Source organism: Rhipicephalus microplus, chromosome 4, assembly GCF_043290135.1.
Source record: "Rhipicephalus microplus isolate Deutch F79 chromosome 4, USDA_Rmic, whole genome shotgun sequence".
Classification (NCBI taxonomy): Eukaryota; Metazoa; Arthropoda; class Arachnida; order Ixodida; family Ixodidae; genus Rhipicephalus; species Rhipicephalus microplus.
Window position 1 is genome coordinate 22,793,864 of NC_134703.1, and position 14,277 is coordinate 22,808,140.

Sequence of the window (14,277 nt, forward strand, 5' to 3'; positions counted from 1 at the left end):
CGCGGTGAATTAGCATTCCTACACCCCCACCTTTCCTTTCCGATATGGTCCTGTTACACCCTTCCCAAACATAATTTTTAATATGTGGTGGCTCTTCCAAGTCTCTAAGGTGTGTTTCTGTAACCGCATACACGCCTATCTGTTCTTTGTTTAACTGCTCCTCAATCTCTAACCATTTTGCCTTCTTTCTGCCACCCTGCATGTTTATGTAACCAATTGCAACACGCGCCTTTTTCCTTTTTCTTTTACCTTTTTTCTGGTTTTTCGCAATTCTACCTGTCAAAGCGTCCTCCTGGTTGTTTTTCCTGTTACGAGCTACCCCGGACTCCGAAGGGCCCGTGAGCCCCCCAAAAAAGCTACTGCGCGTCCTGCCAGTCGCCAGCCCACCTCGTGTCCAAGCCTCTTATCGAAATGAATCTTGTCTCTTTGGAATCCACCCCACCTGTGCACTTCCCTGTTTAAATCCACTACCTCGAAACCCTTCTCTCGACTAATTCGCCATATCTCTTTGTTTGCGTCGACAACCGCTCTTTGCAGGTTGACGTTGCGTACTGGTACTTCCGGTACTGTGCATACTACAATTTGCACCTGGGGGGACACGGTGCGCATGTCATCCACCCCTTTCGCCAAGGTCGTCGCTAGTCCTGACGATTCTTTTTTCAGGACGTCATTTAACCCTCCCGCAATTACAACAAGGTTACGATTGTTAGCTTTAGCTGCGAGTTGTTCACCCGCTTGACTCATTACTGTCCCCAGCGTTTGTCCTGGGAACGTCCCTATCGCAACTCTCTTGTCGCCTTTCACCCTTTCTTTGATTGCCGCTGCGCATCGGACTAAATTTGAGTCACCGGCGATGATGACCTGTTCAGACATTCCTTCTGAAACCTGCACCTGGCTGCTGACTAGGTGACTAGCGTGAGTCACGGCTGCTGGTTTGCTCCCTCCCTCCCTCAAAACTACTTCCCGGTAGCTGGGCTCTGTGGCCAATGTATCTGCCTTTGTCATGCCTGTTTCCTTCATCTCTCCCGCACGGGGGGTCGTCGCCATAATGCTTCCGCCGTCACCTGCGTCTTCGTTCCCTTTCACGACCTTCGATAGGCCCTTCTCGGCTGCCCGGAGCCTTTCTTCCATGGCTGACGTTTTCTCTCGCTCCTTCGTCAATGCATTCTCCAGCTCTGCGATTTTCTCCATGAGCCCACTCTGGACCGCCATCATATTTTTCATTTTCTCCTCGAACTCGCACTGTCTACACTTGGCGTCATCTTCTGCTTTCTCCTCCGCACTAATTTCCACCTTCCACCCTACCCCGCACTCTGAACACTTTACGGTCTTTTTGACCATGGCTAGCTCAGTTTACCGATGCCCACGTGTTAGAATACTGTACTAAAATACACTGGTCTAAGCCAAAAAGAACCACAATAATAAATAAATACGCTACACTTCACAGCACCTGCGCATGCACGTGGTCGGTCTACGCGCAGGCCTCAGCCACGTGGTGGCTGGAGAAAAAAAAGACACAGTACAAAATACTAAAAAAAAACGTACACCGTACTAGACCTAATCAAGCTTTACGCTAGCGCCTTACGTTCTCATAACGCTACATACAGAGGCAAGCTGGAAACATGCAAAAACGCTTATCTGTAGCTGTCATTCCGGAGCTCTCCAAAAACACGTCCGACCTCTACCACCACTCAAGCGACACAACCTGTGGGTTGGAGCGAGTGCTGCAGCACCATCTAGTGAGCACTCCGAGTACTAGGGGTGGCTACGACGGATAATGGCGGACAAGTCAACACCCTAAGGAGCTTGACCCCAAAAGGCAGAAAACAGCCAGACTATTCAGAGAGATATGCATCAAAAAGAGGATACGCCACCGAAAACTGGAAGTGCGCCTGTATCATTCCTGGACAGAAGGTACCAAGCGGCCGCTGCATCTCTAATATCCATCGCTTTGAGTAAAAGCCCACTATCTTGGAACATTTCATAAGACACGAATAGCTTATATAATTGCATAATACGTACCAGAACCGTGATTGCAGAACTACAACGAAAGTAGGGAACGACACGGTGATGGGAGGCGTAGCCAAGAGTGCACTAGCCCGTGGTACTAGAATATTGTAGTACACTTCAGCGCAGCTTTCACGAGCGCTCCTAATGTAGATTCGATAAGATGAAACGAAGGTATTCGGTGATACAGAGACATCAGTGCCTTTGAGCTGATGGCTTTGAGATTAAAACGCCGGTGAGAATATTTGGGCACAGGTACGCCCCCAATTCCTTGGGTTGGATTGGGAATGGTGTGTGCGCGAGGAGCTCAAATTTGCTTGTTTGCTGTCGAGTTAGCAGAATGACGCTTTCTCAACGTATTCTCACAGTCAAGATTGCCGATGTGACCGCTCCGCAGCTACCAAATGCAGGCAGTCGAAGTTGTCTTTTAAAACATTTGCTGACGAAGACAGCGAAATGCTATAAGGTAGAAACAGGGTTGAAAAAGATCAAAGGATCGCTTGCTAAAGCCACTCGCTGTATACTGATGGCATATATACTGATGGAATAGAGTCCAAGTTGTCTTTGCATCTTTTCATATATCATTAGCTCTCATAATGAAGTGTTCAAAACGTGGTCACAGCGGAAACAAAATACTTTTCATCCTGTGTTATAAACTAATACTCAAGTCGGTATTGGGTAAAGTAAAAGAACAATTAAAATACCTGTGAAGGTAGGAGAAATACTAAGATTGGAACTTTGTGGATGCTAGAGATGGCTGTGACCGTGTCATTGCAAAAACACTCGAGGACATCTTACTCGTCGCTTCTTTATACCAATGCTCGTGTCGGACAAAAGAGGCTAATTACCGCTCGTACTCGAGCTTCCTGTGCACCTGGTTGTGCTACACAGTTCTTTTTTTTGGGGGGGGGGGGTTTCAGCTATTCCGAGAAAAAAAACATTTAATTAATGCCTGGTGCTGTCGTTTTTGTCAAAAGTGCTCCCTACACGAGTGATTTTACATTTAAAAAAAAGAGGGTGCCGTCTCCGCAAAATGAACTCAGCAGGTGGAAACTGAGCGGAAAGCGCTTTTAAAGGTTCTTCTAAACTAAACGATCACTCTATACACAACTCAATGTGTTTTGCCTAAAAGCTACAAAGTGAGTCTGCCTCCCTCCTGCGGTGCCTGCCTTTCTAGTTTTTATCGTCACTATATAGCCGCTTCGTTTTCGGCTGGGTAGGCACAGATAGTACGCATGTTGGCGAATTATCTTGCCTCTTCCTGCGGTGCTCTGTTTCGGGTGCCAGCGAATACGCGGGCGCATATATCGAGAGTTTCCTTGGAAGTGAAATCATTATTTGGGTTAGTAATGGTGCTGATTGATAATTGATTGATATGTGGGGTTTAACGTCCCAAAACCACCATATGATTATGAGAGACGCCGTAGTGCAGGGCTCCGGAAATTTCGACCACTTGAAGTCCTTTAACGTGCACCCAAATCTGAGCACACGGGCCTACAACATTTCCGCCTCCATCGGAAATTCATCCGCCGCAGTCGGGATTCGAATCCGCGACCTACGGGTCAGCAGCCGAGTACCTTTGCCACTAGACCACCGCGGCGGGGCAGTAATAATGCTGATCAAGTGATGCTATCATGTGATGACGTCAACATGTGACGTCGCAAACTGTGGCGTATGTCACATCACCTGTGTTTTGGAGATTCTTATATCATCGGAAAGTCGCGGGTGCACGACGGTGCTCATCAGACACTGCCTGAACGTGGAAAATCGATTCTCACGTAACGAAGGTGTATATCTCCCTCTTTCGAGCAGAAAGCTAGCCAGTAGCTTCAGTAGCTATAGATTTGGCAAATCAAGACTCACCCCACAGAGTAACAGGCACTTTTTTTCCTTTTACAGCGACAGCTGTTACAAGATCAGAACACGGGTCACGCGCGGCGCCTTAGTTTTCCGCCGCAGCTGTCGGTGTCCTTAACTAGTATCGAAAAAAAAAAACAAGTAAATAACAAAACACCAATGACACAATCGGAATCGAACCCGGGTTCGCTGCATGCCAGCCCAGTATTGTAGCACTGATTCACGTCAGTTTTAAAGAAACATTTGAGTCACTCCAGGGATTGGGAATCAATTGAAATCTGGCTTCAGGCAGGCTCGATTTCGGGAAAGGAATCGCGCTCACATGAGTAATAAAGTGTTTTAGAACATCAAAGGAACAGCCAGGCGTTACACAATGCGAATCGCGCGAAGTGTGGGTTGTACAATGCTCCAACCCATTACAAAATTTTGTTATCACCTACTACTGTGGCGCATACCCACTTCAGGCGTGATTCTTCATCGTCGTCAGCCACTGCATAAAAATTGCACAACATTCCCAACAAGTGTGCAGCGGATACCACGCTCTTCCAAAGAATGACGAAGGATAGCGTGGTGAATGCTCAGCAGTGTGCTTGCAGCACTCACCGAAAGAGCATTTAGAAAAGGCTCTGAAAGGTCGCCATTCTAGCTTTCGCTGTTACTGTGCTGCGCGCTCCACGCAGGCCTGACGTTTTTTCTTGTTTGTTTGTTTTAGGGGCGAAGCTTTTTATGGTCTAGTCAGTCCATCTTTCCGGCGTACCCAGCACAGCATATCCATAGGCAGACATACGGACGCTTCACCCCACTCATCTTCATTCACTCCATGGGTATGCCGTGATTTTGATCTTTTTCTCTAGAGTGTGGAGCAGCGCACATTTTATTAATGCTGTGTGGAATTTACTTCATGAAATCGCGATATAATTATGAGAGATGCCATAGTGGAGGACTCCGGAAATTTTGACCATCTAGTGTTCTTTAACGTGCAACTACATCACACAGTGCACGTGCCTCTGCCATTTCGCCTCCACTGAAATGCGACCGCTGGTATGGAACCCGCGACCTTCAGGTCAGCAACCGAGCACCTTAACCACTGCTCCGCCACCGGCCCTGACGAGCTGGGCACAGGTGAAAGAAGTAACAGCGAAACGACGCGCCTTAATCACCAGCTTGCAGTACAATCTCGAATAAACAAACTGAAACGAACACACAGTGTTTCTTCGTTGTTCGTTGAAGCCGAACTCAGAGGACTGTGAACAGAAAGAGATTCGGTGGAGTGACTGAGATCAGAAGCCACCTGGATTTCGGAGAAGAAAGAAAATAAAAACAAAAAAGAGACATTAACAACACGCCGGAAGGCAACCTTGAGTCGGTGCTCAATACGTCACACAGCGTATAATGAAGGAAGCCGTAAGCGATAAGTCATGTCCTTTTCCCGGGAGGTCGTTATCGGTGGGGGCCTGGTGATCGATTTCGATTTCGTGCCCGACGGCGACTATACCGCCGGGAAAAGAGAGCCGCGGTCAATCACGGGCTGCCGATGCCAGTGGGCGAAACTGGCCGTTCAGTTCAATTGTGTACTCTGCGCGCCAAAGCAGGAACGCGTGCGAGGCATAGACTTCCTTTGTGACCCGCCAAGCGCTTTGCACGTCAAAGGAAAAGCTGACATCTTGCATTCGCGCGGCAATTCAGGATGGCATAGGCAGTGCGTAAATACTCTCGAAGGTAATTAAGTTTTGCTCGCATACTGCCCGAAAATGGCCAGTCTGAGTTAGCCTCAAGCTTACGGCGTTCAGCAAGGTAATGCAGGGAAGAAACAGAGGGACACCAGAAAAAAAAGGTGTAAGCTGCTTCACCTCGACTGAGCACAACGAGTATCGAAGAAATTGATTTTATTAAATTTTCTTCATTAGGTGGGCATCTTAGGATTATTCAGTCAAGAAGCCTATCAACTTTTATTTATTTTGGCTCACTCTCACTATGAATTATGGCAGAATACTTCATGTAATAAGGTTCTGCTTATGAGTTTGAAATGGTTGCTTGTGCTGTCTAGAAGTAGGACGAAAAAAATACAGGCCTGTACCAAACATACTTTGCGTCTGCTTGCTGAGCCGCGTTAAACCGACAACTGAAAAGAGGCTACTCGCCAGACATAAACAAAAATTATATATTTTACAGAAATTTTAAAGAAAAAAAATTGTAATTGGTTTATTTGTAGATTTTCCAAGTCTTTTGACTTGGTGAATCGTGAGGTCTTGTTAAGCAAGTTTGATATTTGTGGTGTTCGCGGTTGTGGGTTAACTTTACTGCGGTCATACCTCTCACGTCGGCGACAAGTTGTCCAAATAAATAACTCGGGATCTCAAATTTTCCCACTGCTTTGCGGTGTTCCACAGGGCAGAATTCTTGGACCTTTGCTCTTCAACCTTTACATTAGTGACATCGTTAACATTAACAACAATGTCGTGTTTATCATATATACAGACGAAACCCAAATATTTTTTTTCTGGAAACAGCATCGACCACCTCATCTCAAGTTGTAGTGACACCTTAATTAAACTGTCACAGCGGTCTTCATTGAAATCCATGAAGTATAATGAAAATAAAACAAAAGCGCTTATACTTCGAGCCAACAATAAGCCAATCCCTCCTCATACAGACGTATTTTTGCATTCCCGCCCAGTTGATATTGTCCACCACTTTAAATGCCTTGGCGTTGTATTTGGCGCGCACATGTCTTGGGAAGCTCGTGTAAACTCAGTGCTGCCAAAATTATCTCGATTAACGGGAATAGTCGGTCGGCTCAAATAAATTCTCTCTGCAAACCTTAAAATCCTAGTTTACTATTCTCTTTTCTATTCACATCTTAACCAGTGTCAATTTGTCTGGGGTATGACTTCCTTCTCTACTGTACAAAAAGTTTACGTTATGCAGAAACGATATGTACGAAATGTTTGTAATGCTGGATATAATGCTACAACTACAGGCTTCTTTCATAAAGCTGGTATTATAACCGCTTACTAATTATACTGTTATCCACCGAGTTACAGATATGAATATGAAGTAAGACATAACATACATAATTTATACACCCTAGCACATTTGGAAACAAATTAACACTACTATAAAACGAGACATAAAAGCATTCAAAAGTTGTCACACCCCGTTTGAATACTGGCGTAGAGCGTTTACAATAATGTTTACCATCATTTTAAAACCTTTTTCTGTTAATCGATTTTGATTTGTTTTGTTGTTCCTCAGCTGCACTTAGATTTATGTTTGTATAAGAAAGCTTATTTTATTCATCCTGGCGTTGTACTCATATATGCTTTTTTGGAGGCTATTGTTTATTGCTCTTATTATGCACTAATAATATGTTTTCATGTTTTCGTTTATGAACTGTTTCTATTTGCTGTTGCCCACATGCCATAGATTACTTTGGGCCACGGGCTTATAGTAAGGCCACCTCTCTGCAGTTTTTTTTTCGTTGTCCTTGTCCTCCATCTGTAAGATTGTACATGGTGGAAATTTGATTTGATTTGATTTTATGTGTATGTAAATGAACTGTATACGACAATCCTCATGACTGGTGGCGATTACCGACGTCAGTTTTTGCGTTTGATTTTTTCCACGATGTGTCCTACATTAATGTAGAGTAATTTTCTGGTGACATTTTCCCATGTCGGGCTGTAGGATCCAGCCTTAACTTCTCATTCCTGGCAACTACATCCTTTTCACATGCATGCTAACAGACGGCCATATCTTCTTCGCTAACTTGTATCTGCAGACCTCGTTGCAAATGTGGGCTTTATATTCACCATGCATAGGTGTCCTTCGCGCTTTTTTTTCTATTGAAGAAATATTTCGAAGTCACCTCTACCATCGTATGAAGAACGCGAGCAACGTGACGATACTTTCGCTCTGAAAAGCAAGGACGCTGGGGTACTAGGAACGTGCGTGTCGGAACGCTGTGTATTGTGTGCGTACATGTCTTCCTTTGGCCACTGCAACTTCACATAATACTGCACTGTATCTTTTCACTGACGAGCAAGTGTACTCGAATTCTGTTCTTTATTAATTCATTCGGATATTAGCGCGTTGTGCGTCTTATACCGACCCTGCGCGTACACGGTTGCTTAACCTGATTCGAATTTCAAATGACGCCCGTTTATTCACTCACTGACAGACTGACCCCAAACAACTGACCGACTTCACTCGCTCACTCACTCACTCATTTGCTCAATCAATCAATCAATCAATCAATCAATCAATCAATCAATCAATCAATCAATCAATCAATCAATCAATCAATCAATCAATTTCTCGATCTTTGGTCAGATCTGCACAGCAACACCAAAAAACACCCAAATCATCATCGTCATCAATATGACCCTCTCTTAATTATCTTATCCCTCATCCTCCTCATTTATCTTTGTTTTGTAGCATACTTATTTGTTCCTGTTAACTCACACATGTACAAATGCTGGTGATATGTTCGTTGGCGTACGATGTGCACTGCGTTCAGATAAGCCTTCCGAATGAGAAATCATTTTGCTTCCAACTACACTCTGCGCTCGAAGCTCATATTAACGTATACCGGACACGTGGCGCGGCTGCCCGGAGGCAGGGAACAGAGCAACCGTTTCCGTCTCGTCTTTCGGGCCATCGATTTGTTCGCTCGCTTTCAGTCGCATTATGACGCTCGCGAAGCGGCCACTCTCTCTCTCTTCTTGTTGCCACTCCCATGGCTGCTCTCTTCTGCTTTCCCATTCTGGTATTTCTGTTAAGCCTCGTGAAAGGAACTGGCAGCCAGCCAGGCCGGGTCAAAGAAATCGCTTTAATGGACGCACGCCCGTCTGGTTGTGGATTTGCGGAGACCGGAGCACGCGTTGTTTGAATTTCAAATGAAGGGAGCGTCCAATGTTGGCTCACCACTCTCGATGGAGCGGTAAAGCGTAGCATGAAGAAAGCGTGCTTTTCGCGTGATGGTGAAAACGCGAAATGGGAACTGAATCAAACCAGCACGATCTCTTCATTTACGTTCGATGCCTGAGCACGAAGACATGTATAACAAACTCCTTATTTATTATTGCACGTGGGTTCACCCTTGTCGCTGGTTAGTAGTTAGGGCGGCGTTTCTTTCTAGTGCCTCAGTGTGGAAAAAGTGAAGAGGGTGTAGGATGAGTTTAGATGGTGTATTGCGCGTAAAAAAAAAACAAGTTTGTACATTGCGCAAAAAGCTTTGGGCCGTCCAAAAAGCCCACGATGTGGCCGTCAGGCTTAGCCTGCCCGTCCCAAAGTGGGAGAAGCTCACTGCGTGCTAGTCGCGTTTCTCAGAACACTAAATAACGTTCCATCATCCTACCATTTAGCGATACGCATACACGGCAGGGCTAGTTAGGTTTGGTTATAGATAGGTAACATGATATTGGCTAACACGACACGGACTTGCAGTGAGACACAACGTCAGCTGGCGTCTCCGTTTTGCAGAGAGTCACTGTAGCACATGATTGTCGTTGTTGAAGCCTGCAGGTGTCCAGAGAGCGTTAAGTTTGCTGAATTAGATATATGTTGCTGTATACGTATAAATTTCTGTCGCAGCAATATTGCTAGACTCGTTACGGTTTGCATTGTAGCTGAATATTCAGGCAATTTCGTTTGTCGCGGCTGTGGCCGGACTGAAATTTGGCCATGGAGTAATATTTCCGTGATTGGAAGAAATATATAAACTGTGAATTCAGAATTCTGATGCGGTGCAGCAAGAGCATTTGGTTCCAGAGGCGCCTTGATACACAATTTAGCGTCCTGTCGTCGCTCCCTATATTCACTGACCGCAAGAGAAGACGATTGGTCAGGACACCTCCGCTTTATGATGATAACTTACTCATCGGCGTTTCTCGCTCTCTTCCTGTCTTGGCCCTTAAACAAAGGAAAAAAAGGATTCTTGGGTTTTGCGGACAAATTTAGCACCAGATTATGAGGGGTGCATTAATTTATACAGCTTATGTTTCTTAAAAAGACACTGGAATCCAAGTGCGCGGATATTTTTTTTTCTTCATTTAACCCACATCGGCTCATCTTAATGTAAAGGCTCGTTTTGCTAGAATTGCTATCATTACATCTTAGTGCAATTCCCTCTGGCCTCCAGGCTGTGTTTTCTTTTCATTTCAGTAGTGTTAAGATGATTCGAAGTGTTTCCCTGCGCCATCGTAACTTCCCGTGTTTGCTGCTTGCTGCCACACGAACCTGGCATAAGGTATCGTCTCTTCATCTCCGCAGTTTACGCAGGTGGCGGTGTCAGCCATCCCTAAGCGGACGATTCGATAGCCCTGTGCGACTGCCCGGGATGTAAAATACAAAGACAACATCTTTATAGTACACTCAACAAGTTAGATGACCAGCCGCTGTCAGAGGAAAGTATATTACGCCATCGTCTATACTCATCATCACAAAAGAAGGCCGTGCAAGCGCTACAGGGCTTCTTGCGAACTACTGGCCTGTGTGACCGACTCTGAGTGGGTTGATTTTGTGTGCGTGTGGTGTGTCCGTGTTTTTTTTTATCTTATTTTTCACCTCTCTCTCTCTTTCAACCCCCTATTCCCCAACCCCAGGGCAGGGAGGCATACCAGATCCTAGCATCTAGGTAACTTCCCTGCCTTTCTTTTTTCTCGTTTCTCTTTCTCTCTATCTATCTCTAGCTCTTTCTCTCTATCTCTTCCTCTATCTCTCTGGTGCAAAGTTTCTAACACATGTTCCACCAGTAACGAGAGGTCGCTGTACTTAGCGTCGCACACTAATGAACACTCCCTTCCGGAGTGTAATTCAAGTATATGTTGCTACTTGTTCATTAACAGCTAGGAAATACGGTGCGCGTGATTGCCTATCCACGTACCGAGCGCGTTTTTACATTTAATCGGAGAGGAAACGAAGGGGCAGAGTAATCTTCGACGCCAATAACGGAGTACGGCGCATTTCCAAGGAGGAGTGTGGAAGAGAGGGGAGAGAGATCGAAGATCCAAGCAGCTCTGGAGCAACGGAGTCGAGAGAAGAGAATGTCCCGGCGTACAAGCAAACCCCCCAGACTCTCTCAAAATGAATTATGTCACTGTCTAGACGTCCAATATAACGCGAGCGCCAGCGCGCGTATCATTCGGGCCGTCGTGCACAGCTGCCGTCTTCGCGAAAAAGGGAGCCGCCAGAATTCTCATAAGTGCGAGGCTCCAGCGATGGTTTTGTCTCTCGAGGAGCTGTCGGTCTCGCTCGAAGGAGCCCGCCGCCTCTGAACTCTGCGAACAGGGACCTGTACGTTCGGCTGGCGCGTGCTCGTGGAGGGGCAACGCGTCTCGTTCAGGCGCGCATAACCGATGAGGTGTTGCCGGCACGCACGGGTTGTGCAGAATGCTCTCTTAACGCGCTCGTTCACGTTGCAGCGAACTTTAACGCATATAGCGCACTGTGAGTGTACGTTGGCGGTTGTGGACAGTGGAGCACATACTTGCTCCGTTTTGATCGGCAAAGTCGGTCGGAGGCTAATTTATCAGCACTGGCCAGGGAGAAGATGAGAGGAATACGAGCAAGAGAGAAAGAGAGATAAAGGGGCAAGGAAGGGCAGGGAGGTTAACCAGACGCACATCCGGTTTGCTACCCTGCACTGGGGAAGGGATAAAGGGGAGAAAAGAGGTCGCAGAGAGATGAGAAGGTACACACAATCACGAGCACGATAGGAGGACCTATCTTTCTCAAAGGCGCCTTTGGGAAAGGTAGGTCCTCCTATCGAAACGTTGACCAGCCTGTCTGAGGCACTTCCAGTGTTCACCCTGTTTGAACAAAGCGCATAACATTTGCCACGTCACCCTGATATGGGAATTACACGGCCGAAGGAAGTCGAGAAGCTTCACATACACATACACTACTTGCATAAACACAAACACCTTTCCGTGGTTTGTGTGAGATAAGGACTGTCCATAGGGTTACGAAGTTCGGGTGGTGAAATAGTCTAGCACTCGCAGAAACGCAGTAAAGGAAGGCGGATTTCAGAACGCTCACGGCTGTGCCTAATTATTATTATTATTATTATTATTATTATTATTATTATTCCCACACTGGCTATCCACAATGCGTTATTCAATTTCCTGTTCTGATGCAAGGTCAGCGTGGTATGTGCCCCTTCCTTTTGCTTCTCCAGTGAACGCCGATTTATATTATTCAGAGAACCGTATTCTCCAATAAGTTGTGCGGGAATCACCCTCTATAGAACCGAACCTGGCGTAATGCTATAGGCCAGACTTTCGCAATCATCCGGCCACTTATTATGAAAACGCCGATTCCGGCATGCGAGCGTATATACCAGAGTTCGACAGCGATGCGTAAAAATGGGCGTGCAAACTCGGAACGTAATAGCCCCACCATGATTTCGCTCGCAATCTTCAAAATTGCGGATGCCAGCTACATGGGCGGATGCGCTTTCCTCGCTCAGCGTGTTCTTTAGGGCATAAAGAAGGCGACTTTTTCGAGCAAATCGGGCAGAACACAGGGGCCTTTTTCGATCCAGATGCCTTAGACGAAAATAACAGTAGCTATATTTAAGTTGCTGCGTCAATAGAGCGTCGTAGTGGTTAGTAGTTGTGGACGTTCACTGCTGACCCAAATGTCGTGGGGTCGATTCCCGGTCACGGTGCATACATTTCCATGGAGTCGAAGTGCCAGAGGCGCATGTGTCGATATTAAGGTGGCCGTTGAATAACCCTGCAGGAGGTCGAAATTTTCGGAGGCCTTCATAACAGTGTCTCTCATAATCAAATCTCAGTTTTGCGACGTAATAACCCGAAAATTTTTGTTATGCAGCATTAGTAATGTATCATTTGAACGTTTTGAAATGTGTTCGAAAATTGCGCCATGTTTACTCATGACACGTATGTTCTACTGGTTCGACGTTCTTCAAGAACAAATGTTGCATCTGTTATGCTCAACTAAAACAACAACAACAACCCGCGACAACGAAACATTTCAACTAGAGGCGCTCTATGAAAACAGCACAACTAGCTTAAGTGTTTTGCATACTGCCCCGTAATGTGAAGAGAGCTACAAAAATTTTGGCTAAATTAAACAACTTTTACATGGTCGCCTACTTTGCACAGTGAATATGAAAAATAAGCAAAGCCTTATTATTGCTTAAAGAATGGAGAAAGAGAGAGAGAAAGAGAGGCAAAGTAAAGGCAGTAAGATTAACGAGACTGCACGTGACTTGCTATCCTACATACAGGAAGTGGAAGGAGGCAAAAGAAAGAATGAACATGATATGACGATAATATAGAATGAGAAAATGCGGGTTTATACCGTAACGCAAAAGTAGGCTGAAATAGATTTTGATTAAATCCCAGCCCAGTTATCTGTTCCAATTTCCCTTGAGGGTCAGTTTCTTACTCACCTTACCGCACGCACAAAAAAAGTTAGAATCCCGCTTGTGAAATCTGTAGTCTCTCCCCCTATATTACCCCTTGGAGTAATTACATACAGACTATTTCATAGGTGGGTTTGAGTACCGTAATCTTGGGCTGTTAACATTTTGGTTTTGTCTATTTAACAACGAAACGAACAATGTTTCGGAAGATGAACATGCATGGAAACGACCGGGTTGGTGCATACGATGTTTCGTGACCTTATTCATTGACGTTGCGATATACAACGGAACATGGAAATTCTAGCTCAACAATGCAAGATGGCGGCGCCCACTAGTCTTACGGAAAATATATAGGCAATACTGCGCCTTCAAAACTCATGGAGTGAACAGACGAATGGACGAAAAGATGAATAAATGGACGTCTGGTCAACTTTGTCTAAGATGCTCGGGGAGGTACATTGAGTTCTCGCACAAAGTCACTTTACGGATGGTGAAGTTAGTTCTAAACACGCAGTGACGTACGCCGATAGCGGACTCTAGCCGAGGCACAGCGCCCCTTACGGCTGTGAATTTCAGTTCCCAGATGAGGTTGTTATACGATAGTTTTAACTTCTACTAACTTGTCTAGTAATGAACCAATTTCAAGATTCCTTTCCCCGATCACACGTTACCCATACCTTTCTGTATTGAAAGTGTGCAGTGGGGCCTGTTGAGGTGCCTCTCAATGAGCGTGGTCAGAACGGTCTCTATAGTTAACTATACTAACGATGTCGACCATTGCGTGAACACAAACGATCAACTCGAATGTCTCGTAAAGCGCGATGCGTTGCAACTGCAGTTAACGATTTGGTTAATCGTGTAACGGCGTAACGGTCCTGAATGCATGGTCGTTAGGAAGCACTAATCGTAAGCTGACGAGAACAAAACAAACAAACAATCAAACAACCACAGCAAAAAAAAAAAAAGAACGAGGACTTCGTAATTTATCTGTCTGTACTAGGAATTCCCCGTCAATCAAG

At 45.5% G+C, this 14,277-nt stretch overlaps 1 protein-coding gene across 4 annotated transcripts in view; it reads right to left on the reverse strand.

Moving 5' to 3' along the window:
* Window positions 1–14,277, reverse strand: part of LOC119171724 (synaptic vesicle glycoprotein 2C-like) — a 224,214-nt gene that overhangs the window by 72,713 nt on the left and 137,224 nt on the right. The window lies entirely within an intron of this gene.